Source organism: Rhyacophila brunnea, unplaced genomic scaffold, assembly GCF_057557595.1.
Source record: "Rhyacophila brunnea isolate RB1 unplaced genomic scaffold, BYU_Rbru_1.0 scaffold_5, whole genome shotgun sequence".
NCBI classification, from domain to species: Eukaryota; Metazoa; Arthropoda; class Insecta; order Trichoptera; family Rhyacophilidae; genus Rhyacophila; species Rhyacophila brunnea.
Genome location: NW_028233170.1, coordinates 11908134 through 11935185, shown reverse-complemented (window position 1 = coordinate 11935185; position 27052 = coordinate 11908134). Strand labels below are relative to the sequence as shown.

Below are 27052 nucleotides of genomic sequence, written 5' to 3'. Positions count from 1 at the left end.
ACCATGTGAATAAACTATCTGTCTATTTATTTTACCTACGGAAGAATATTTTTTTCTCGGAATCTATAAAAAAATACATTTATTCCTCCTTTATACTTTTTTTGTAAAAATATTTTTTGTGATAATGACTGCCCATGATAAATATTATTTTTTTAGTAATTTTTCTTAATCTCTGTGCAAAATGTATAGTTTTAAAAATTATTACCAAAAATTGTGGATATTTAACTAAATATGCATACTATAAAAAGAATATTTTAAGAAGTTTTGTAAAATTTCTTCTATAATGGTGAAAATTAACATTATAACATGGCTGATCTAATTAATGCGATTTCTTTCGATCTATGGAACAAGAAATGTGGAAATGCCATTAGCTCAATTCCATGTAGTGGTATAAAAAATATGAGGGTACAAAGCACACATAATCTTCGTATGCTTTTGAACTTTCTATCCATCTCATGTCATGCCAATAGCTGTTATTAATAATGACTAGAATAGTGTCTAACACAATTGCACAATAATCATCACAGGTGTAGTAAAGGTATATACAATTATTTTACAACCATTGTGTACTGTCATTTTTTTCGAGAATCGAGTTCACATTAGGTACTTTTTCTTCTTCTGACGATTCAACGGAATCTTGACGCTCATTTTCCAATGCTTCTTTTATACCATGTTCGATCCTAAGAAGATCATGGGGCTTCCATATAGTAGATTTGTTGTTTTATGAGAAATGGATGCCACTTGCTCAACCTATTACAACCACACCCATTTATAAACAAAATTTTCTTTTTTGTGACTAGACATTATAGGTTAATATGTTACCCGTTGATAATAATTAATAAAATAATCTATAGTGCATTATTGACAAATGATTTATTGTAAAGGTGTTTAACTACCGATATCTCATGTATCAAGATATCGGTTTTTTCTGAATTTTAAAATGATTACATTTAATATATTATTTGTTATGACATTAATATATGTATGCAATCATAAAATGCTGATTTTTAATAAGATGCAGCATCATAGTGACGCACCTACATATACATATTTTAGGCGTATCACCCAATATGAACCTAAAATCTCTATTTACAATTTTTATATGACAAATACTTCGTGCTGATGGTTGATTTAAACGCAACAAAAAGTACTATATATAATTTTTACTATACCAAGACACCACCTATGACAAGATTATTTTAGTTTTTTCATACTAGAACATATAATAATTAACCATTTGCAGATATTTATATTTTAAACACAAAACACAAAAATTTAGGAGTTTATAAAGAATAAAACAGATGTATACTTTTCATTATATGAGAGAATCAATTTATTTTGTATAAAACTTGCATACACAGAATATAATATTATTATGACTTTATCGGTGTCATTTTTTTTTTTTGATTGAATTAAATTTTAATGGAATTATTGTTAATTAATATGTTTTGAAACTTGTTGGTAGTGTGAGTGTGCAGTGTCGTGCAAGTCGTCCTGAAATAATAAAAATAATATCCAGTAAGTATTTTTGCTTTAGAACAAATATATTTTAAGATATTAGGTTTACCTGTAAATCAATCCTCAAAAACTTTGAACTCATTATCTGAATAAAAACACATTAAACTGGCGACGTGTACAATTAATTGACTCAGACGCAGCACCCAACCCACTGATTAGGAGTACAGTATGCTAACAGCTCAACAACGGATCGGGTTTGTATGTACTATAGTCATAGTATTATTATATAACCCCCAACAGACAATGATTATTATTATATTCACTTGGAGAAAAGTTGAAAGCCGGTCAACTTTACACGCTACACGCCGGCGTGTGGGTCTACTGCGTCTGCGCAGTAGCTACTTCCCGGTAAAAAAACAAACTACGTTCTGTCAAAATAGTCGCTGGCTTGTAGCTTCTCAGCGAATGGAAAGTTTTGTGTGTAATCATCAAATCGCAGTAACTGAATCGTCCTCTTTTAAATTCGCCAACAAACAGCTCATAAATAAGCTGAATGTAATTGACGCTTTAAGCCTCAATTACATTGAGCTTCTTTACGAGCTGTTTATTGGCGAATTTAAAAGCGGGCGATTCAGCTACTGCGATTTGATGATTACACACAAAACTTTCCATTCGATGAAAAGCCACAAGCCAGCCACTATTTTGACGGAACGTTGTTCGTTTTTTTACCGGGAGGTTGGTACTGCGCTCTACTGCGCAGACGCAGTAGGCCCACACCCCGGCGTGTAGCGTGTAAAGTTGACCGGCTTTCAACTTTTCTCGGTAGAGTGTTTACAACCTGCTTATTAGCTTATTCGATGATTACACTGGGCGTCTTTACAGGCAGATTGTAAATTCGCCAATAAACAGCTCGTAAAGAAGCTCAATGTAATTGAGGCTTTAGACAGACTTTTTTACAAGTTTATAGATCAATAAATTATTTCTTTATACTAATGATTTTAGATAATATGGATGTGTTTAGGTTATTTAAATTAGGATTTTTTCACTATAAAATATTTTTACATGACTGATCTATGTAAGTACTTGGGATAATAAGTTCATGGAAGAAAAGAGTGACATGAATCTAATTAAATAACTTAATCTAATCCTTCTATCATGTAAGAAATTTTAAGAACCACAGTTAAAAAAATATATTTAATTAAATTTATATAAAATACTAGTTTGCATGTTTGTTGCTTTATTCGTTCGACGGCCCAAATGGCCCCCCTTGCGTCTTGCTGGCATTGTGCACTGTAATACACGCACATAAAAATAGATAAATTAAAATAAATCGTACAAAATTTTGCACGCACTGCGTTGTGATATGCCGAATGAAATGTCAAAATGACGCGACGCTTCTCTTGAATTCTTCTCGGACGTAGCGCCATCTGTCATTCAACAACATAAATAATTTCGTTCTGTTTGAAATACGAACGACTGTTAAATTTGTTCATACAAAAATAATAAAATCGCGATTAAAAAATGGGAGAGTGGGGGTAGGAGAGTGAAAATTTGGAGTTATAGGTATTTTTTTATGCCAAATAATAAAAAAAATACAAAAAAAAAATTGTCAAAAAAATAAAAGAAAATTTTTCTGGATAGAGATACCCTAATCACCTAGCGGTATGAAATATACCTACTTGTTGATCTATTCTCATACCTAAAAAATATACATAAAAAAAATCATAAAAATCGATCAAGCCATTTCGGAGGAGTTCGACCACAAACATCGTGACACGAGATTTTTATATATATAGAGATTTTCATTTACCTTGTTATGACAAAATCTAAGACTTTGTTTGATAGCATGAAATATCACTTCCATAACATCATGAAGCGTCGTTGAGTTGCAACTCCTTAAATCTGTCAGTGTACAATTTATTAGTTTCGGTATATCATCACACAGATCTGCTGTTGTGGGAAACGTAGTGAATTCATTTCTATAATTTTTCATGCGTAAATACTTTTGTATTGATATCCCAGCTATACATCTTGCAATTGGGCTCCGTTGATCTTGAATAATATATTCTTGCCCGGCTCCGGGAAAATTGTCTGAAACAATATAAAAATATGTAATCCGCTTAAACTTTGAATACCATACCTTGAGATCGATAATATGATTTTTACATGATTTCCTTTTATAGCCAGCAACTTTCGGCATATCAGCTAAACAAACGTACCAAACCAATATAATAAGTCTCGAACATAATACAGAAAATTAATTTTATCTCTATAATTAAGTAAATATTCAAAAAAAAAATACGTATAATTTAATGCACTTACGCAAAAAATAAGACACAAAGTTATTGATTAAGGCGATGTCTTTGGCCTAAATTACACATATAATGTGACTTTCACGCCATCTATTTATATTTACAGGCATCTACCATGAATTTCTAAAAATCTGTTACTAAAAACTTTGGTCGATTCCAACCAGATGGCAGTAAGTTACCATAATAAGTTGCAAGTATTGCCAGATGAAAAAAATCGCTAGACAAAAATTCATTTACATATTATAAGAATATAATATATTCTACTTACTATAATATTATTATATATATATACTTATTCAAATAATTATTATTTTTTTTAAATAAGTACAATATTTTATTATATCGTATTGACATTTTTATGATAGTATATTATAATATATTGTAGGTATATAATTTGATCAAATTCAATTACACAAAAAACGTTGTTTATGGAATTACCTTCACTTATTATAATATAAAAAAGTTCTACTAGTTATTTTGTAATATGTGACAATCTAATTCACTGGAAATTGACACATATAATTTTAAATCGTCTGCCAAGAGTAAAAACTGGATTCCATTGATAACATTGACAATGTCACAAGATTTGATATAATACACGTGATATGATATAAGAAAATAAAATCGCTAAGACACTTCGCTTTCTTCCATTTTTTGTGATGCAAGTGCTTTAATCGTATGTCCAATCACGAGAGTCCTTTTTGCTGGACAGCGTGGGTACGGGGAATTTGAAAAAGAAAGTTAGTAAGCGTCCTTTGTAAACCGTGTACGGACCTGTGTAACTAATTGTAAAAACAAAATATGTAATGGACTATAAAGTAACGTTGTCCAACCAAATATTAAAATATATAACGCTAAGACCGCACGAGAAAGACTTAGTGTTTTATTTAATTTTACCAACATATATAAATCCTTTTTTTATCTTTTTTTTGTGAATCCGGGGTTCGATGGACACCTGAGCTAGCCGCTGGAACCCCGGGTATCTCAATTTCTTATCTCTGAAAACTGCTTGAGATTCATACAGGATAAGAAATGAGATGACTACAAATTGAAATCACCAATGATGGTTATACAATTATCAACTGGCAAGTTTTCAAAGTATGAAAAGAACGAATTATATGCATCGCGAGACGATCGCGGTGGAAAATACACGTAACAGTGAAAAATGACCCATTTCACCGTAATCGAATAATAACGACGTCAATAGCTGCAGCAAAGTGACAGTCAACAACAGATATACTGTCTGGTCGGTCGGAGCGTACAGCAATGAGAACGCCACCACCTCTCTGCCCAAAATAAAAATTGCATTATAGTGAATTTTTTTTAGCTTTATAAGCTGGCGACCCCACAGAAAACCCGTCGCGTTCCGAGGTTGGGAACCCTTGGTCTAAACAGTCATCTCGCTCGAAAGTTTAGCTTTGCCAAGAAAAGTGCTGTTAAAACATAGCACTTATTGTAACAATTACAACAATTGGATACAAACCTTCCTTAGATAGCAGCGGGAAGCGTCTAGCGTACATAGTCTAAGGAATAGACACGCTGGATCCAAACACATGTTTGTGAAAAATTGTTTAGGTTTAGGAATCAGGTTATAGAAAGTATTGAGAATACTAGACGTGTTGAAAATAAATCTTGGTGAATATCTTCACCTTGGAAGTGAATAGAGGTAATCCACACAAAATTCAAAAACGTTTTTATTTGACCAAACAATTTTTGAAATACTTATTGGTTATAATTATTATTATGGTGAAGAAAAATAACTGATCTTTTTACAGGAACATGATTTCCATCAAATTTGCTAAACAATCTAATACACAAATGACATCCGTGAAGCTCTATTCACTTCCAAGGCGACGATATCAGGAAAACATGTATAATAAATAGTAAAACGCATGCGTAGATTAGAAATGCGTTTTATTATCGCTCAAGTCCGACAATTCTAGGAATATATTCTGGAAGAATTGCCAAAGAAACCAAAATAACCACTAAATAAACTAACTATATATGGTAAATAATTATATAAAAAAGTTCCACTAGTTATTTTCATTAAAACATTTTAGAATATAATAAATCATTGGTTACATTGTATAGCATTGTAAATTAATAATAATTATGAGATATCGTTATAAGCATAGAACACGAAAAATCTGAAAACCATCGTGAAAATCCACGAAACAAGCATGGCATGCATAAACAGCTACAAAAGAAGTTGTTTATTCTAATGAAGTATATATAATAAGCAATATTATTGAAGTAAACCCACGAGCCATCACGTGGCCCTACATTGGTTGATGTGAAGCATCTAGTTCAGTTTTAGGCTGGGAATGCCCTAGGAAAAGATACCCAGGACTAAGGTTGCTACGCTCAAAGTGAGCTCTGACTGAGTTTAAAGAAGTTACTTTCTAATGCAAAGTTCCGGGGAGAGAAGAGCGCAAGGAAATTATTAAAATAAAAATAATTCTATTGTATATATGAAAAAATAATGAAGCTAATCATACGAACAGCAAAAATTACGTGTAGAGATCTTCACGCCCGCAGTAAGACGCCGCAAATTTTTTAAATGCAGGATAATTGGCCTTAGTAGCAACCAAGTCGGACGGCCCGATGGGCCCAACAGCTGGTTGGACCGACCTGAGCATCTCCTCCCGTTCGGGAGCACATTCTAAGACATTCCCAGAGGATGTGGTTGGCATCCTGAATTACCCCTCCGCATGGACATGTCGGACGGCTTACAAGTCCAAGCTCAAAGAGCTTGCCAGCTAACCCACCGTGTCCAATCACAAATTGATCGGTGTGATGGTCAGGAGTCAGATATTTGGTTATCTCCAATCGCCATTTAATGTCTGGAAAAAATTAAAATGTGTGCCGGCCCTTGGTTGATTCATTCCACCGTCGCTGCCAGGTCTTCTATGCCGCGTCAAGCGTCAATAGACGTATAGTCAGGTTACTTTTTCAGCAACATGCCGAGGAGGCGGGGCAAGGTGAAAGTCACCAACAACAATCACGACGATAATAATCACACGACCTACTTAGTAACGAAAATGTTACTGATTAGTTAATTAATTTATAATTAATTATAATTATTACAATTAATTAATAAAAAGATAAAATTGATTGGCGGTTGCCTAAGCGCGCGGTGATTATTGATGGTGCTGCCATAATATGTCAAAATGCGAGATTTGTTTATTTTTATCATAAATAATGGTAAAAAACAGTTGTAATTTAAGCAAATACTAATTGAAAATAATTTTCAGTATCAAATTTTGAATATAGGCAGGTTCCTACGTATATTAAGTAAATATTGTAATTTTAATTTGTTAAGCTATTTTTATTCATATGGCAATTTTGCATAGAAGTTTAACACAAACTGATTTTTGCCAAGATTCAGAGAAAAATAATGTTATTTTGTCTTGTCTATGTGTGAGTTTCATTTTCAACGTCATGTTATGGTTGTGTGTGTATTTTGTATGAAGAAATTTTGTTTCCAAATAATTCCACGACGGCAGCACTATACGGCCAAGCGTCGGCTTAGTGTTGTCAGCATGTTGCCAATTCGAGCAATTATTATGGTTTCGATTTCTATCGATTCGTTAATATACAAAAATACAAGATTAAATTTAAATAACTGCCGTAAAAATTAATAAATAATATTTTTAATAGAAACGCTAAGCGTTATTCGCGATAAATTGCGTGTAAGCCGAGATATTTCGATTTTAATTGCGTGCTTTCTAACCTCTAAATCGATGTTTTTTAAATTTGAAAAAAAAGATATAAGGATATAATAAATTCCAATTTACGTTTAGCGTTTCGCTAGGTAATAGATTTAGGTATATTTTTATCGTAATTTTGATAATAAATCTTATGTCATTCATTCTTACCACCCGATAGAAATGTACCGAATTTGACACGTATTTTTGGTATATAGAACTCCACGATACATCTTAATTTTTTATTTTATTTTTCTCATTACTTTTGAATATATATCTACCGATTAATAAACTTTTCTAGCTATTTTTCGATAACAACTTTACCTAGAGACATCACCTTAAGAAAAAATGGTAGCAACGCAGATTGTTAGTTGCTTTTTTGAGTTCCCGCTATTACCATCAGCATGCCCAAATCATGACACATTAATGGCAATTATATAATATACTTACCTACATAAGGTAATATTTTGACAAAATATAAAATGCATTGTTTTCACGTAGCAAGGTAGTTGGGCGTACATGGTTCTATGAATAGAGTTTAAATTATATCTATGATACAATATTATGTGCTGAAGGTCAAATTTCAAACTTTTGTATTAGGCTCTTTTCAAGTTATGAGTGATATCAATAGTTTAAATATCCTTTTCTTCCCAACTGGTGTTATGCATTATTCATATGATAGTAGGTAGATATTATATAATATGTAGTGCTACCTGTTACTTTTTTTTTTAAATTTCAATGTCTTCAAAAACATTTTGCTCAATATAACGAATTTGATGCATGGGCTTTATTCATTTTAATTCTTTTCATTTCATTTATTATAAATATTTTTTTTATACATATACAAAACCTCTTGTTAGAGTTATTATTTTCGGCTAAAACTACAATATAGCTGGCCAAATAGTGAATCACAGAAAACATTTTTTTATTCGAAAATAATAATTCTATTACAAAAATAATGATATGTAATAAATATTAACGTATTATAGTTTTCACATCAATATCAGTTTTCAGTATTTACAAAATATTAGTAAGAAAAATATATTTATCGCTCTTGCAATATTGATATTATTAGTCTTGGTCAGTATTGATACATGCATTTATCAATATTATCGCTAATTTAAAATAACATATTATAATTTAATAATAAAACAGTTTTTTGAAGAAATATAACAGTAAAACTATCATGATAAATGTATATTTGAGTCACTTTGATAATATTGTATAACTTGTAAACATTATGCTTTTAATGAAAAAAACTTTCAATAATAATCATTACGCGAGTAATATTTCAACTAGGATATTATGTTTAAATGGGATTCACATTTTTTTTTGTCATTGCTCTCATCGCCAAACTATTATTCTAACGTGCGAAGAGCCTACTAGGCGATGGTAAGAGTCAGTTTAAATGGAATTCACATTTTCTCTCTTTGTCATTCCTTCAGTAAGCCGTGATTGATGTAATACGAATCAATTGATACGACCAGGTAATGAGAGTATCCCCATGATTAATTATAAAACTAATTTTACATAAGCTGGTTAAAGAAATAAAAATAGAAATGGGTAATGCTATTCCTTCAAAATTACAATAAAAGCATATTATATGACAGACAAATATATACGCTTATTATATTTTCACGACTTAATTTGTATTGACCTATTATGCAATCGTTCACATTCCATCCCGATATCGACATGCCTGCTATAATACATAATAGCTGCAAAACCCCGGGGGTGTATATAGATTAGTCACAAAATGACTGTAAAATACATAATTTATAGGATTTATCAAATTTAGATTTTTCTCAAAGTAATAGGTATAATGAAGCTTTGTGACTTTCTATGAATTATTTGTACCAAAAAATCATTGAAACTGCACATATCGAGTGTTTAAATATTTTTTTTATCAATTATGTGATTTAAAGAACTGTTAGATATGTGATAATATGTGTCACCTTTTTTAAATGCTGAAAATCTTTCATGATTGGAAGATATCTTGCGGGGTAACCTTTATGGAAATAGTCCCGGAATGTGCAATAACTTGTCTATCAGCAATCTAATCACTTCTAAGTAAATAAAAAAACAACATTCTTTAAATGCATATAATATTGTAGGTATATAACAACAAACAATTGGCTCTTTTATTTTTTTAATATTTAGACGCAAATGTGTCCCATGATTTTTAATTAACTTTTAAAATATTTGATAACCAAATGTTTTTTTTAATATATTATTATCTACCTGGTATTTTCTCACGTTTTTACCTATTTCATTTATATAAATATAAAAATGCATATTTTAAAATATTATACCAATGTTAACTTATTTATTCTCTTTTTTTGTTAAAATATCTCATTAATTTGCTGAATAATAAAATAAAATTTATTAAAAATAGTTTTTAGATAATTGCGATTGCTGTAATATTTAAATTGTGGAAATTATAACATGGAGTTTTTTCTACTTGTGTTGCAAATAAATATCATAAGCGGTCCACACGTGTTCAAAGGTCACTGGTATAATGCTATCGATTATAAAACTATGTTTGTAGAATTAGATTTAATGGGATCTCTTAATCTCAATTAATAAATTATTACACAACTTACTTGTACGAAGACCGTCGCAATAAAACTTGGAGAATTTGTCGACAATCTCGATATAGGCCTTAATGATATTATTTTCATCTTGTAACAGACATATTGCAATGTTCTCAAAAAAGTCAATGACACATTTTTTAACTGGCTCTAATTTAGGGAAGTGTCTGTGAAAATAATTTCATATTAGTTGTTAACTATAATTCGTTATATAAAAAAAGCTTACTTATCTACTAATATTTTTTACCCTGCGGAAGAAATGCATATTACGAAGTTACGTTGTAATCATTTAAATGTTTAATAGTTCTTTTTACACACATAAATGAGTTGTTTATTTCTTAAAGACGATTAGTCTATGTCATTAAAAATACGTACATATTCGATTTGTAATTTCTTCTGTATTCTAAAAGTTTTCAAAACTGCCAAAGTTTCTTTTTCAAAATGTAATAACTTAGAGAAATAAAGTGTCCTGATATAATATTATAATCAATAAATGACGGCTAATAAAAATAGTCATATTTTTTATTTGAAAATACAATAAATGGAAAAATTAAACTTTCATCAAAATCAACTATTTACGCTTGTAACACAAACAATTTCCCTCTGAAGCAGACGAAACCGGTCCAGATTTAATTAATAAAAGTGGAAAAAGTTCTACAAAATTTGCGTTTTATTAAATTAAATTAATAATACATCGTTTACGACCAATATTATACAATTTAATATTGATTGTAAATGTATCAGTTTTTGACAGGAACACAATATAAATGGAAACTGGCTTACCCTACTGATCGAGTGTGGAAAATTATGGAATAAACTTAAACACGTATTCAAGAATATTATGTTACTTTCAATTGCTAAAACAACTTAGTCCTTAGGTACGTATGTAACTAACAACCTTCTGATCTATTAATAAAAGCCTTACATTTTGATGTCACGGTTGATGCATTTGGTTTACTGATATAGTTATAATATATATTTTTTTATTTTATTAGTATTTAGATAAAATGTTTAGTGATATTTCTAATTGGCGAAGTTTACAAAATTATCACACGTTTATTAGCTTCACTATTTATCAATAAAGACAATTTAATGCGCTTTCGAATGTATTAATGGTGCGTACCTATCTAATGTAACTACAGTCCTTAAAAAATTCAAAATGTGTTAATATATTATATTATGCTCTTTTACTTAGTAGTTAGTAAGATTTTTACATTCCTTTATTATACTATTTTGTGTTTATAAACGATATTTAGTAATTTTACTAATTTTTAGTATGCATTTACCATTTTGAGTACGCATAGTGCCTGAAGATGCCAAACAGCTAAACCTGGGTCGCGGAAAACGACGCAAACCAGTACGTAACTTAAATCGATTAGAATTTAATTACCACGTCTATCGATTTTTATATTCCATCCGAGTTTTTAAAGGTAAACCATATACTTAATGTATAAATAAATTTAAAAAAAAATCTTATTAATAATAAATATCATTATGTACTCGTATTACCCAACCAAATATGCATAAAGATTATCCATTACAGTATTCCCTTCCACCGTTTGGAAATCAGGTATTTCGTAAAGACATTGCTTCAGAACATTCGAGGAATTCTGTAAAGAGTACATAAAATTAATGACAAAGCTATTGATAGTCATGCCTAGTTCATTCGAAGATATACCTATCCGTAAATTAATAAACATTGTATAAAAACTTTACGCACACATGTAATAAATTATACTGATAAACAGACAAGTACGGGTTTTTTTGAAGAAAAAACCCACTGTTTCATATGGAATAGCGATTTGTAGTCTTTTGGAATGTTGACAAATATATTTTAAGATGTACTTGTGTTGAGTTTCGAACAAATCAGTATGTACGGCATTTGTGTAGTAACAGAAGTTTACAAACCAATGGATCATTAATTGTATTCAGTTATATAAGTATTAGTCTGGACTAAGAGTATAATATCTACATAATTTTTTTATTAGTTTGAAAAATATAAAGGAAGAAAAAGAAAATGCAACGTAATAGTTTGCTAAAACCCTTAATACGAATGCTCAACCTAGCGAAAAAGTACAATGATTTTAGTTTAGACAAATTATTTAAAATTTACATTTTAATGTATTTATTAAAAATTAACAAAAAAAACTTACAATTTAAAAAACGTTATAAAATATGAATTCGTTAAAAAATTTCATTTTTATTATGTATTTTATAATTTTAAAAAAACATAATTTTATAAAAAAGAATGCGAAATTCTTTTTATTTATATTGAATCTTATCTTGGTATGGTTACAATATCGACATCAGATCATAGTAAAACACTCCCTTTATGGAAAGCTCTTTGGTATATTATTTTAATTTACCTGAGTCAGATTTTCCCCATCCTCAATAGACCACTTGTAGCATCTCAGTAAAAAATTGTCAGCTACATCAGTAGGGTGGGCCGAGTATATATTCGCGAGGGAGCTGGCTTCTTTGGCAACAAATGCTAGAATTATATTCTAAAAATCAACAACTGTACCATACTTCTTTAGTATAGCTGTACTGTATCATTTGTCAAGAAGGTTGTATATAAAATAAGTGAGACTATGGTGTTTGTTACATTTATATGATCACTGTCATCTACAATGTATTTAGCTAGTTGTATCGCAATGGACACTCCGCGATATATTCATTAATATCATAATATCGTCCAGTTAGTATGACTGACAAGTTACGACCTTACAGTATGACCCACATAACCTACCCATTAATAGTCTCTTTTATTCCTGGTATATTATAATATTATTATAATGTGATACGTTTATAACAGAATAATTGAGAGACAATAATATACCGCACTACCCGTGACACTTTCTAGAGAATTCAAAATTATTATAGTAAGTTATGATAAGTACGCTTTCATACAAACATGCAAATAAATCTATAAATAGAGCAATCATTTAGTTGACTAAAATCGGCGATGTTTTACTAATATGCTGTCTGTGGAAATCTTCGATACAAAATAACGTGGACAGTCTCATTAATATCAAGTTTTCATAGATTTAAAGTACGTAGCTATTAGACTTGATATATATCATACAAAATTTAATGATTTTTTTATATTTACATATTTAATTCATTTTATATTACTAATAATGAATTTTTTATACATTATGTGAATCTAGGAAGCTAATTGAATTATTTTTGAAGAATTTTTATAATTCATTTTAACTTAATATTTATTGATTTAATGTTTGATGCATTGGTTATTAATATACATCGATTATTGTCTTTAGTTGTAATTAATATATTGATGTATTTTTGTATGAATATTTTCTATTTCTTACTTTCGATTCACCCGTCAAAATCAACTGTTTGCAAATCGTGCCATATTAAAGAACATAGTCGATATTTCTCAACTAAATAATGCTACTCTACCAAAACGGCAAATATTCTAATTTGAATAGTATTATACTTTAAATAAGCTCAATTTTGTACGACCAGATAAAATAGATACGAGAGCAATGCTAGCAAAGTTTGCCAGAATATTGCAATTAAGGGGGGACATGCTCGTCGAAGGTCAAAATTGAGTTTTTATTGTATTTTCAAACCATGATCCTGGACACTCCTTAAACGTTGTAGATGATCTATTTATATAATTTTGAAGCCTTATTATCCTTTATAGTTATTTTAAACATTTGATGACTGCATGAAGTATTTTTGTTACATAAAATAGTATTCTTTTAAACCTCTCGCTCTAATGTTTTAGAATATAGTCATATTTCGGTACAGAACTGTGCAGTGGTGTTAAGATTTTTTACATTTATTAATTTTTAAACGCATTTATAAAACCATTAGTATAATTTATTACGAGATAATTTTTGTAAAATATTCACGATAAAAAATTATTTTGATAATCTCTGTGATCCCAAATTTGACAAGAATTAGGCATTTTATTATTCAAAAAATCGGCAAGATTAACACATTTGAAGATGAATCTAAAGATACTTATTATAAGCTATGTCTTTGACCATTCAAGTGTGATAAAAATCTTATGAATAATGATTGCTTTATAATAATTATTGACCTAAGAATAAGGTAGTGTTTTTTTGAAATACGCCATTTCTTTTGTCATTCCCTAGTGGTTAAGCTACAACATACGGCCGTAGCCATAAAATGACAAACTATAATTAAAGTAGGGAGTAAAATTATGTTAACGCGCGTGTTTGAACATGTACCTAACCGAATTTTTTTTTATTTTTTTTTTAAACGGTACATGTTCAAACACGCGCGTTAATATCATTTTACTCCCTACTTCAATTATAGTTTGTCAATTTATGGCTACGGCCGTATGTTGTAGCTTAACCACTGGGGAATGACAAAAGAAATGGCGTATTTCAAAAAAACACTACCTTATTCTTAGGTCAATAATTATTATAAAGCAATCATTATTCATAAGATGTTTATCACACTTGAATGGTCAAAGACATAGCTTATAATAAATATCTTTAGAATTGTCTTGAAATGTGTTAATCTTGCCGATTTTTTGAACAATAAAATGCCTAATTCTTGTCAAATTTGGGATCACAGAGATTATCAATATAATTTTTTATCGTGAATATTTTACAAAAATTATCTCGTAATAAATTATGCTAATGGTTTTATAAATGCGTTTAAAAATTAATAAATGTAAAAAATCTTAACACCACTGCACAGTTATGTACCGAAATATGACTATATTCTAAAACATTAGAGCGAGAGGTTTAAAAGAATACTATTTTATGTAACAAAAATACTTCATGCAGTCATCAAATGTTTAAAATAACTATAAAGGATAATAAGGCTTCAAAATTATATAAATAGATCATCTAGAACGTTTAAGGAGTGTCCAGGATCATGGTTTGAATATACAATAAAAACTCAATTTTGACCTTCGACGAGCATGTCCCCCCTTAATTGAATTTGCATGATTTAAAAAAATGAAAATACTCACCCATACACATAAAACAGAGTGCATTGTATAAATTTCCTCTCATCCTAATTAAATCTTTATTTTATATTTGTAAGTAAAAATAATAACAATTTAATTTTATAGATACGTATAAATTATCAATAAAGGTACTGAATAAAGAGTATATAAAAAATAATTAGCATGCAGAACTGAAATGTACTAACAACAGTAAATATACTGATTACAATACGCTGAGATTATGATTTATTTTCTACATGGTATGTAGCAAAATGCGATTGTTAGGGCTAGTACAGAAAAAAATATCTTATATATCGACAACGGCTATCACTATAAGGTATTTGATTATTGTTTTAATAGGTTCTATGAATAAATATAATACGAAGAAACAGAACGGTGACAAAATAGAACAGCGATAAACAGAACATAAATAAACAAAACGGTGACTAAACAGAACACCGATAAACAGAACTATGACATTTCAGGAAAAATGTAACATTTAATATTGAAATTGTCGTATCTCTATATTATGTCGTATAAATTTTTAATAACACAGGTTTTCAATACACCTTAAAAACAAATTATATAATTTCTGCATCTTGGGTGACTAGGTACTCGTACAACGAAATAATGAGTTTATTAGTTCTGTGAGTTGTGCATAGTTATTAAAATCAAGCAGATAAATTGAGGTTTTTACGTTGAATGGCCAAAATGCAGTGATTATATATTAATTATTTAATATATAATATATTTGTTAATGAGCGAAACTTCCACATAATATGACCAATCTATAATAAACTATACAGACTTCATTACATGTACAAAAATGCGCCGTTTGGAATGGTTTATACGCTGGTAGTATCATCGGACCTTATTTCTTCAAAAATGAGGCCGGAACTTGCGTTTCGGTAAATGGAGATTATTTATGTTACTGAATCATATCAATTTTTTTTTTGAAAATATGGACGCATTACTGATCAGCATGTCATGGATTTTAACTCTGCGGAATGGATCAAATATACATTTTTTTCTGTTTTTGTATATACCTATTTAATTCTAGACTATATCTATAGACGATGAGTTTAGTCTACCATTTTTAGCCAGTCCTCATACATAATCTATTAAAATACTCCTGTAAAGTTCAAAATACCTCTCCATAAAACGTGAAAAGTTTAATATTAAATTATTTATTTAAAACGATGAAAACATATTAAGTATGTGTACATAATGTTATTAAACACTTTAAATTAAATTAAAAATTCAATATAATATCCGATATCTTCTGTGTTTGCGATTGATACTTGATGTGCGGTAGAGTATAACTGTATCATGCTGAGGGTAAAGAGGCGACATTGGAACTGGCTCGGCTACGTGCTGCGGATGCCAGAAGAAAACTTCAACATGGCTTGCCTGTTATTCAAGCCAACCGGATTCCGGCATCCTGGAAGGCTGGCGTGGACACGGCAGAGCTACGTAATGTTGGTATGACCTAGAATGACACAAGATGACTGGCAAGCAATAGGACTTCTAATAGGCGTCATGTGGTGTCTATGTGTCATGGGTATGCTACAGCTAAGGGGTGAACATGCCCAAAGAGAAGATTTGTTACTATTTCCACATCAGATAATCTACTAATGCGCTGCATAATGTGTAGAATATTATTACACTATCTATATTATTTATAAATATTTCTTCAGTGCCTAACTAATAAGGTTTAACCATTCGTTTAAGCCCTTTGCTAAGGGAATGGGACGATTTGGCACCGCGAACTGGCCTCCGCCGATTGGCCTCCGGTAATTGGCCGCCGGTACAATCGGACGTCGGGCCCAATTGGACGCCGACCCAATTCGACGCCGATCCAATTGGCCTCCGGGAGGATTGGACGCCGCACAGTTGAATTAAATGCGCAAAGGAATAGACGTACGTTACGGTTTGTTGGAGTAAATAAGCGAGTCAGTTTAATATGCTTCTATCTTCTCAGTAGTTATACCTTATACATTTCGCGCTTGACACATTTTTAATATAGATTGAGAATAATTATTATGCCTTATGATGTTTATTAAAAGAAAATAATTCTTCCCTCGCTAAAACTTAAAGATGTGCATAATCAATTGATTTATTGTCTATACATGGCTACTTATTTATATTTCAGCGTTTTATCGACTTAATATAATAATAAAGCTTAAACATGTATATTATTATGCATAAATGCGTATTTTAAGATAGTATAAAATTACAAACAAAATATTAAGTAAGTTATCTGCTAAGTATAAATGTTTCAGTAGTTTGATTGATAAATTACTTAGGTACTGGGTGCTGGACGAAATCCCGAAGGCCAAAATCCCGAATTCTGAAATCCTGAATGGCCGAAATCCCGAAAAATAAAAAAATTCAAACATCAATAATTGCGCAATTTTTGCAAGAGAGACAAAAACGCATTTTTTGTGGAAATATAAAAAAATGTTAAATACAAACATCAATAATTGCGCAATCGTGAGCGCAATATTTTCAGGAGAGACCATTTTGTAGAACGAATGGATTTTGTGTCTCTTGCAAAATTGCGCAATTCACGATTGCGCAATTATTGATGTTTGTATTTTACATTTTTTTATATTTCCACAAAAAATGGGTTTTTGTGTCTCTTGCAAAAATTGCGAAATTATTGATGTTTGTATTTTTTTTATTTTACGGGATTTCGGTATTCGGGATTTCGGCTTTCGGGATTTCGGCCTTCGGGATTTCGTCCGGCACCCAGTACCTAAGTAGTTTATCATTCAAACTACTGAAACATTTATACTTAGCAGATAACTTACTTAATATTTTGTTTGTAATTTCATACTATCTTAAAATACGCATTTATGCATAATAATATACATGTTTAAGCTTAATTATTATATTAAGTCGATAAAACGCTGAAATATAAATAAGTAGCCATGTATAGACAATAAATTAATTGATTATGCACATCTTTAAGTTTTAGCGAGGGAAGAATTATTTTCTTTTAATAAACATCATAAGGCATAATAATTATTCTCAATCTATATTAAAAATGTGTCAAGCGCGAAATGTATAAGGTACAACTACTGAGAAGATAGAAGCATATTAAACTGACTTGCTTATTTACTCCAACAAATCGTAACGTACGTCTATTCCTTTGCGCATTTAATTCAACTGTGCGGCGTCCAATCCTCCCGGAGGCTAATTGGGTCGGCGTCGAATTGGGTCGGCGTCCAATTGGGCTGGCGTCCAATTGTACCGGCGGCCAATTACCGGAGGCCAATCGGCGGAGGCCAGTTAGCGGTGCCAAATCGTCCTAGACCCCTTTGCTAATATGTATTATTTACCGTGATAATACTACATCATTGTGACAATTCGTGAGCCTAATACTACAAGGTTCTAAGTGTTCGTCCTTGAAAAAACAAACCCAACAAAGAAGTAGTATTCTAAGCTACCTCATTGTTACTTTTGTTTCTCCAAGGACAAACACTTAGAACCTTGTAGTTCTCCACTCGCGAATTGCGTTATGTAAATTTATCGTTATCAAATATCGGTTATTTTAATTGTTTGATAACCCTGCAGCTATCAAACATGTGAATTATATTATAATACTACTTAGTTATCGCTGTTTCAAAGAATTTAATAAAAATAATATTATTGAAATATACTTACTGCTCTTATAATTCATTATAATAGCAAAACGAGTTAGTTTGCATATCGCATTAATTCCATAAATAAGTCAAAGTAACATCACTACATTATAGCTAGACTACGAGTGACTAAGAACACCGTCAGGAAAATTCAATTTAAATAATGTTAATGTAATTACAGGTTTACTGATTAAAGAATTTCGGATTTCTGTTATGCCTATATGACAGATTGTATGATAATTTTTGACCTAGTACAAAATCTGTACCTACCAGTGGTGAGGAGTGAAGAAGGTTATTAAGATTCGACATAAATAGTGCACACTTCGTTTTGTCAGTCATATTTATATATTATGTTTTCATTGAATTGAATAAATTTGCAAATGGTTCAACCCTGCCCAAACCAAACCATAATAGTTTAGGTATACTATGGGCGATTCGACCAAAATAATGCACACTTTTTCAGTCATACTTATTGGTTTTCGTGAGCCCTGCTTAACGAAACCACAATCGTTAAAAAAATGTTCTATCTATAAATATCTAAAAGTATGTATGGTTCAATGGCGTAATTTTAGATATTTTATAGATAAACGAATATTTTTTAAATCTTATCTACTATGTAATTTTTTAACGAATTTAATTTAAAAAACTTACAAAATGATCTACACATTGTAGTATTGGTTCAATAAAAATAAATAAGTTTGACTGATAAAGCTTAGTGTGCATTATCTATATCGGATCTTAACAGCCTACCTCCACCCTTCGCCACTGGTATCTTCTTAACTCATTAAGGCTTTCTAACTCTGAGGAGCTGATATAGTAAAAAATAATATTATGTGAATAATGAAAATATTTAGTGGGTATATATTATATCATAGTAAAAAATACCTATTTCTATAATATATAGTTAACGTTTTTAAACACACGTATAGGTACTTCAGATTATTTTCAAACATATTATATATAATACAAATCTAATTTTTGAAGTTACACTTCTTTTGGCGCGTTTGGGAAATCAGATCAGAGTGTATTTTTGGCGTGTGACATGTAACACATAATTTATTTTTTCACACGAAAAAAAACGCACTCGATTGGATTCGAACCACCGATTGTTCGGTTATCAGCCGAACGCACTACCTTTATACCACAGTATGATACTGCAATCGTGACGATTATACATTATAGCTTAGAGTTGTTCCGTTGCCTAGGTAGCTAATTTATTATTGTCGGCCATTTGCAATTCCTTACGTAAACAAACGATTAAACGTCAGAGTTGGTACTTTAAAAATAAAAACAACGAGCAACCATTATATAATTTAGTAATAAAGGTTAAAGTGTATAGAAACAAACCAACGGCGTTCCAATAAGCGGTCCTTCTTCTTGAGTGTGTAATTTAACAAGATTATTAACAGCGTCAAAGAATCTAGTTTTACACAAGGTTTGTTACGCCAAAGAAGTATAACTCCTAACGCGCGTACATAAGTACACACGCCGATTTTTTTTTATAGATTGATTTGTATGGAACCAAAAATAGAACTATTTATAAATCATTATTTGCAGATATGAATGAGAAACGTTCTATAAGCTTTAAGTACGGTAGGTAAATAATTATATTTTTTGATTTCCATATTAAACGATTAACTTATATGTGTTGAAAAAATAATTGAATATTAATATGAAATTATGACCAACATATCAATTAGTAAGGAATGGGTTTTATTTGGATACTTACTACTTTCACGTCTGATTTGGCTTCAACAATATGATGAGGCTACACTTCAGAAGTAAATTGTGTGGTTGGCATTTCGAAAGATGAATTATCAGTATTGATACTTACTATCTGTATTGCATCCATGGTCCCCACAAGGGGGGGCTGACAGGGCTCTAGCCTGGGGGCCCAGACTCAGGAGGGGCCCGGCGTCGCAACTCGACCAAATAAGTGAGATAAACACCTATCACAATTTTTTTCTATTAGTAAAAAAAACTCGCATGCGGCGCATTTACCTTCAATAATGTTATTATTTAAAATTATATGGTTGTACGATACAATTTTTAATTGTGTAATGATACTCGACATCTACAGTCATAATTCAAATGGATGTCTTAAAATATACAAAAAAAACACGAAATATACACATTAATTTTACTGCGTACACCATTTGGAAAACGCTACTGTAGAGCGGCACACTGCCTATATCCTTAACTATAGGTAGGGGGGCCCGTCAAAGATCCTACCCGGCTTCAGGATGTGGGGTGTAGGATGTGCATCGTAAGTATATATCCACACTGTTATCAAGATAAATGTGTGAATGCTTCCGTTTATCATTATTAAAAGAATTTTGAATGAATTTTTTGAATATAATATAGTTTCCAAAGTGTTTATTTTCAACTTACTAATTATTTTCAATCGTTTTGGTCCCACTGTATATAGCTATCCTTCAGGTGTTTATCCAATGTTGTTATTATTTGAATATTTCCATAAAAATTATAGATGTAGACATTTTTTTATCAGTAAAATCAATTTATAATAAAAAGCATACAAAGAAGAAATTATATTTTTATTGCTAGTCTAGCTAAATATCTAACCAATCACACGTATTGTGTGATATAAATACTCAAAAATTTTTATTATTTATTCAAATACAAAAATAATGTCATGATTGAGTAGATTAAAAGCAAAAAGCGCAACACTCCATTTTCAAAATTCACAACAGTTTCATTCATTTGACTATTTTTTTTTTTTGCGATACTTGGGTTTTGCCTTTCGGCATCTTCACTATAATTATCAATGGCAAATACACACTGATAACATAATATACAGTTAATTTCTGTTTATATAGTATTTTAATACAATAAGTCAAAACCTACACTACCTACTAAGTGAAATATCAGGTATAAAAACAAATTTGGAATATTTTGAATATTTTAAGTGTATCAGTGTGTATTTGCCTTGATGAAAGCGAATCGTGTCTGAAAATGCCGAAAAAACAGGGTCGTAAAAAATGGCTCAAATAAAATAGTATAAAACTTAAATCAGTTATAATTAAAATTAAATTTCCATCAGTACCCTCGGTCGATAGTTTTAATTTTCTTAAAATAGTATATTATTGTCAACATAAAGTTTGTACTTTAACTCATTGAGATCCCAAGCAATCGACCTGCTTTCTGTGAAGGAAAACCTATGGCACACATGCCACTAGTGATATGTGAATGTTTCATTTTAAAGAGAGAAAAATACCTATAATAATCTATGTATAAGTATGTCATTTTTGTATAATATTAAAAAATACTGACGACATAGCTATGCGTATTTTCTTAGGTTTTTGTTAATGTTAATCAATCGATGAGTAAACGGCAATGACGAAATTCATGCATAAATATAATATCGTATTGTATAAATAATAGCAGGCAAATTTTATAATAATATACTTTTTATCATTTTCGCTATGAAAAACTGCTTGGCACGTCAGATAATTGAAAAACATTATTTGGAAAATTTCGGCACGCGTATGTAAAAATCGCCAACCCTGCACTATAATGCTGTAGGTACTTCAACTAGTTTAGATCCCAAACAGTCGATCTGTTTTCAGTTTTCATGACATGGTGTTAACGTCTTGAACTTTTGATTTGTAATCTAAATATATACATTAATAAATTCAATATGTTCAAAAGTTGAAGCATTTAAATATAAAAAAAAGTATTTAAAAGTAAAAAAGTATTTAAAATATTTTTAATGATCTAAATCAAATTATTACACTCCTTATGACAGTCGAAATTACAATATCTCATACTGTTTACTATACTTTCAATCAGACTTTTTGCTAGATCAGAGATAGGTGTATTGCAATTCTTCAATTCCGTGTTTGTGCAGGTTTCTAGTGTTACTATATCGTGACATAGCTCTCTTTTCGTGGGAATTTTAGCGAATATAGTCTCAGAATGTTTCATAAGGAAAAATTTTTGTACTGAGCTGCCTTCAAAACATTTTCGAAACGAGAACCCATTCTGTTCAAAGCACTGTGGTCCTCCTTCCTTCATAAAACCTGAAAAAAGTACAAAAATTTGTTCATACGTACTCATACATACATACGTATATTTTGATGACGGTCCAATTGAAAAAAAAGATCATAAGCCATTTGACGTTTTTTCTCGTCATCATAACCGAATGATACAGGCCAATTGCTCCCGATAAGACTTGAATCAATTCAGAGAATTCAGTGTTTCAAATGATATTATAATATTGTAATCATTTGATATTTAATACAATCAACAGTTAATTTAAATTTAAGAAATATTTATTCCATATAACTTAATAAAAATGTGTATAAGTAATTTGAATACATATTTTTATTTTCAATAAATATCGGGTCCGTTGTGATCTGTTTTGAATTTACTTTTAGAAATATCTATATTAATTTTATTTTACCCATTTTAAATTAATTTCATATAATCATAATAGATAAATCATCATAATAGCCTGAAAAATATAACAAAACAAATGTTTGTAAACAACTTACTTGTGATTCTTGTATGGTCATTGAAGCAGGAAAACTTTGAAAAATTTTCAACAATGTCAACAAAACTCATGCTGATATCAATTTCTTCTTTTGATAGACACGGTTCAGTGGTATTAATAAAACCAATGAGACAGTTTTTCAAGATATCTATATTAGGACAAAGTCTGTAAAAATAATAAAGTATCATTAATTACAACAGTTTTAATACACTTTTATGCCGGATGCTCATTAGCGAAGCGTAACTGTGACCGTTGCAGATGCAGTAATCAGTAATAATTAGTTCGCAAGCCTAATAAATAATTATTTCGCATCTGGATTTGGTCACAGTATCTAACTAATGAGTACCCGGCTTTATATGCACTTTTAAAAAATATTTCTAAATAAATAGTGGTTCAACTTGTCATGAAACTGTGTTAATTTTGCATAATTAATGATGTCATAATATAAATAAAAAAGTATTGAAATATCAGTCAGAATATATGGATACTTTTTTGACAACCTTGGGCATAACACGTATAGGTACATAACAAAAGAAATCAGTAAGAAAGGAGGTAGATAATAGTAATGTATGTGATGGTAAAAAGACACTGAATGGCAATTTGCTGACATATCGCTCAAAATTTAAATAACTGCTGGATAATATAGTCATATATTTTTTTTCTTTTAGCACTATAATAGGTATCCAGGCCTGATGATAATTAATAATGTGGTAGTAGTGAAACACTGGTGATAACAGTAAAACAATCACAGAAACGTTTGATAAAAACACATATTATATGTATTGGTAACATCAGTAAGAATCAAAGCAGATCCCCCGGACAAGAATTAAGTACCTTACGTATCGGACTATGAGAGCTTTCCTAAAGTTTGAACCATGAAAAGGTATGAAAAGTCTCACGGTCATCCTAAAACCCAGTAATTCGACGAGCTTGTTAACCCGAGTCTATACGCATGATCCGTATGTACTGAAATAAATTGCAATAGTAGTATAGTAATGAATCATATTATTGTCATAATTATTGCAAAATAATAGATAGTATTGTCTAATAAAACAACAAAACAATTACATCGTCACTCTTTTCAGCACTGAGTGTCGGAATATAAATGTTGTACTAAATATCTAATAGCTACTTATTGACACAATATGTTATCTAGTCATGTAATACAATATACCAATATTTTTAGATTTTACGTATCCTTATTTTCCAAAGTCGACCAATTTTATCATTAAAAAGAGTTTTGAAACGATTTTATAAGATTATGCTAAATATAAGTATTACGTATTCAGGAGTGCATTTAAATTTTCCATTTGATTACTCCCAAGGTTCTCGTCAAAATATCGAAGATTGGTATTTTCATAAAAGCAGTTCTTCACACCATCCAAGGCTTTCTGTAAATAAATATGCACGATAATTAATTCGTTAATATTAGTTTGTTTTTTAATGAAAATTACAATTAATATTGATTTAAAAAAGGTATTATATTATAATAATTATGGAGTGCCAAAAATGAATGAATAATATTGGTTTTGTGACAAGAAACCCCTGTTTCAATGAATATATAGGTGGACTTATTATATCCTTACAAACGGCAGATTATTTTATTTTCTAAATATCAATCAATATTAGGTAACATTAAAATTTTTAGGTTTCGTATTTTTTGACACTGAAATAACGAGAGGTAAGGGTAAAATATATTTTTTAAATATATTTATTGCGTGGTGTAATAATAAATATGAGAAAAATTAATTCAAACTTTGTTAATTGACAGGAAAATTCAACAGGCTTTCGAAAATTTATTATATACAAAATTTTAAACACATAATATTATAAGTTTGGTAATCTTATTGTTTATAATATAAAATAAAATAAATAAAATAAAAAAAATAAAATAAAGTAATGGCATATAATTTTGAGTTTCCCAAGGACGCATGGAATTATTCGAATAAAGAATGTTGTGTGGATTTAATGAAATTTAAAGTACTGTGTTTATAATTGAATATCGTAATTATTGCAATAATTGTATATTTTATTTTACCTTGGGTAGATCTTTTCCACCCTTAATATCCAACTTGTTACATCTTAGCAAAAAATTGTTTGCCGATATCTGAATGGGGCCATCTCTCACTTCCACTGTCGCAGCAGACACTAAAATATTTGTAAAAAAAATACACTCAGTAAACAATATCGAGTCTTTGTGATTTGATTAGGAACCAGCGACATACCGCTTTATCTTGTGGCACTTTTCAGTTACCTGCATATTTTGAAATCGCAATTGAAAAATATGTTTTCGTGAATACAATTTACGTATGCTTTGTTTCCAAGAAATTTTGAAAAATATTTTTTTCGTTTTAATGCTTTAAAAAATTACTGGGTAAAAATATAGCAATATTCTAGCCTTGCTAGTGTATCAAAATTGTGAATGTCGTAAATTTGAAGTTCCAAAGTAAAATGACAAAAATATTTAACATACCTATAATAATGAACATGATAATATATACCTACTTGTACTAAAAATCTCATCTTGAGCCCTACATATTAGGTACATTATATTATATATATTATATACACATATCGACAATGGCCCAAAAACGACTAAAAAAAATATCACTCATCACAATTGAAAAACATGTTATTGAGAATACAATTTACGTATGCTTCATTTCAAAGAAATTACGAAAAGTAAATGTTTGACTTCTATTTTTTACGTTTTTATGCTTTAAAAATATTATTGGGTTAAAATATTGTCTTAATCCGGCCTTGCTAGTGTAACAAAATTGTGAATGTCGTGAATTTGAAAGTGACATTTCTAAAATATTGAAAATACTTGATAATAGTATGTACTTGTCTAATAATGATCATTTTACAGAATTAATATACCAAACTAAAATTGAAATTGATCATCAATCGAAGCGAAAAAATTTATAAAAAATACTCACACGTAAATATTAAACAAAAGACAATGGACAATTTTCCTCTCATTTTCGTTTATTTGGGTTTCTTATTGTAACTTTTAAATTACACTTAATATCATCAAAAATGTACAAATTCAACCAGTGCGCACGCTGAACTAAAATATACTGACAACAGTCAAATATTGTAGCTACATACAATCATACAAAGCATCCTCTCTTCTCAATTACTTATCATTCAGAGGATGCTGCATTGAGTTAATAAGACTATCAGATGCGGCATTATTCCAACTGACAAAGCTATTCCATATAAAAAAACATTGATTAAACACAGATGTTAGTTAGTTTTTACAATTCAATTAAAACCAAACCATAATAGATAAAGAATATTATTATATCTATAAAATATCTAAAATTATATACATGGCATAATTTTGGATATTTTATTGATAATATTTGTGTATCTATTACGGTTTCTTTTGTCGAATTTTCACTGCCTACCTCCACTATATTATGGCTTAGGCAGGGTTTATTTGAATTTAAAAATCTAATCAAGAAGATCTGCATTTCATATTCGTAGTTCAATGAAAACAAATAAGTATTTCTGATAAAGTTAAGTATTTTCACAGCCTACCTCCACCACCCTTTGCCACTGACATCTACTTATTTTTCATACCTTAATTCAAAATCACAAAATATTGTCGCAAATATCAACAGAGTTTAAGATATCACTTCGGATTCGACAAAATTTGGCATGATTAGTATTTTGCAGATTATATTATATTTCTTAAAACACATATGCCGAAATCTGATGGATGAACGTGCATTTTCCACTAAGTAAAAAATATTATTTGTAATATATATTGCGTTTCTGATGAAACAGATTGTTGAGGGACAAAAATCGCCACATAGAATGCGGCACAGGTACTGCATACATCAGGTGCACATATTCTCGTAC

General features: G+C 30.1%; 1 protein-coding gene and 1 long non-coding RNA gene across 2 annotated transcripts in view; one reads left to right on the top strand and one right to left on the bottom strand.

Annotated features, from left to right (window-relative positions):
- The window catches only part of loaf (low-density lipoprotein receptor domain containing lost and found), a 402792-nt gene that overhangs the window by 292053 nt on the left and 83687 nt on the right, over positions 1-27052 (top strand). The window lies entirely within an intron of this gene.
- Positions 22341-25313, bottom strand: LOC147066051 (uncharacterized). The gene is made up of 4 exons (XR_015071679.1): positions 25221-25313; positions 24464-24573; positions 23184-23347; positions 22341-22709 (listed from the first exon to the last, which is right to left on the bottom strand). It is a non-coding gene; the product is annotated as an uncharacterized LOC147066051 (long non-coding RNA).